Here is a 2,181-nt window from a genome sequence, read left to right on the forward strand (position 1 = left end):
AGACGTGTTGTCGGGGTCAATTGAGATTTTGGAAGATTCAGAATCCACCCGTGTTGCTGAAGCACTACCTGGGTTAGTGCTACACCGACTTCCAGCTGTTCTCTGGACTTTGCCCTTATCAGGAGATCGTCCAAGTAAGGGATAATTAATACGCCTTTTCTTCGTAGAAGAACCATCATTTCGGTCATTACCTTGGTAAAGACCCGAGGAGCCGTGGACAAACCAAACGGCAGCGTTTGAAACTGATAATGACAGTCTTGTATCACGAACCTGAGATACCCTTGGTGTGAGGGGTAAATTGGGACATGCAGATAAGCATCTTTTATGTCCAGGGACACCATGAAGTCCCCTTCCTCCAGATTCGCTATCACTGCTCTGAGTGACTCCATCTTGAACTTGAATTTCTGTATGTACAGGTTCAAGGATTTCAGGTTTAGAATAGGTCTTACCGAACCGTCTGGCTTCGGTACCACAAATAGTGTGGAATAATACCCCTTTCCCTGTTGTAGGAGGGGTACCTTGACTATCACCTGCTGAGAATACAGCTTGTGAATGGCTTCCAATACCGACGTCCTTTCTGAGGGAGACGTTGGTAAAGCAGACTTTAGGAACCGGCGAGGGGGAGACCTTTCGAACTCCAACATGTAACCCTGAGATATTATCTGCAGGATCCACGGGTCCACTTGTGAGCGAGCCCACTGATTGCTGAAAATCTTGAGTCGACCCCCCACCGCTCCTGAGTCCGCTTGTAAAGCCCCAGCGTCATGCTGATGGCTTTGTAGAACCCGGGGCGGGCTTCTGGTCCTGGGCAGAGGCTGCTTGCTGCCCTCTCTTACCCTTTCCTCTGCTTCGCGGCAGATAAGACTGTCCTTTTGGTCGCTTGTTTTTATAGGAGCGAAAGGACTGCGGCTGAAAAGACGGTGTCTTTTTCTGTTGGGAGGGGGTCTGAGGTAAAAAAGTGGATTTGCCGGCAGTTGCCGTGGCCACCAGGTCCGAAAGACCGACCCCAAATAATTCCTCTCCTTTATATGGCAATACTTCCATATGCCTTTTGGAATCCGCATCACCTGACCACTGTCGCGTCCATAAACTTCTTCTGGCAGATATGGACATCGCGCTTACCCTTGATGCTAGAGTACAAATATCCCTCTGAGCATCTCGCATATAAAGAAACGCATCCTTTAATTGCTCTAGAGTCAATAAAATACTGTCCCTATCCAGGGTATCAATATTTTCAGTCAGGGAATCCAACCACACTACCCCAGCACTGCACATCCAGGCTGAGGCTATTGCCGGTCGCAGTATAACACCAGTATGTGTGTATATACTCTTCAGTGTAGTTTCCAGCCTCCTATCTGCTGGATCCTTGAGGGCGGCCGTATCAGGAGACGGCAACGCCACTTGCTTTGATAAACGTGTGAGCGCCTTATCCACCCTAGGGGGTGTTTCCCAGCGCGCCCTAACCTCTGGTGGGAAAGGGTATAATGCCAATAACTTCTTGGAAATTAGCAGTTTTCTATCTGGGTTAACCCACGCTTCATCACACACGTCATTCAATTCCTCTGATTCTGGAAAAGCTACAGGTAGTTTTTTTTACCCCCCACATAATACCCCTTTTTGAGGTACCAGCAGTATCAGAGATCTGCAAAGCCTCCTTCATTGCCGTGATCATATAACGTGTGGCCCTATTGGAAAATACGTTTGTTTCTTCACCGTCGACACTAGATTCATCTGTGTCGGTACCCGTGTCGACTGACTGAGGTAAGGGACGTTTTACAGCCCCTGACGGTGTCTGAGACGCCTGAGCCGGTACTAACTGGTTTTCCGGCCGTCTCATTTCGTCAACTGACTTTTGTAATGTGCTAACATTATCACGTAATTCCATAACTAAAGCCATCCATTCCGGTGTCGACTCCCTAGGGGGTGACATCACCATTACCGGCAATTGCTCTGCCTCCACACCAACATCGTCCTCATACATGTCGACACACACGTACCGACACACAGCAGCCACACAGGGAATGCTCTAATCGAAGACAGGACCCTCTTAGCCCTTTGGGGAGACAGAGGGAGAGTTTGCCAGCACACACCAAAAGCACTATAAATGTATATAAACAACCCTAGAAGGTGTTGTTTTTGATATAGGCGCTTTTAATATATCAATATCGCCAAATTATGCCC

The sequence above is a fragment of the Pseudophryne corroboree genome, chromosome 4 (genome assembly GCF_028390025.1).
Source record: "Pseudophryne corroboree isolate aPseCor3 chromosome 4, aPseCor3.hap2, whole genome shotgun sequence".
Taxonomy (NCBI): Eukaryota; Metazoa; Chordata; class Amphibia; order Anura; family Myobatrachidae; genus Pseudophryne; species Pseudophryne corroboree.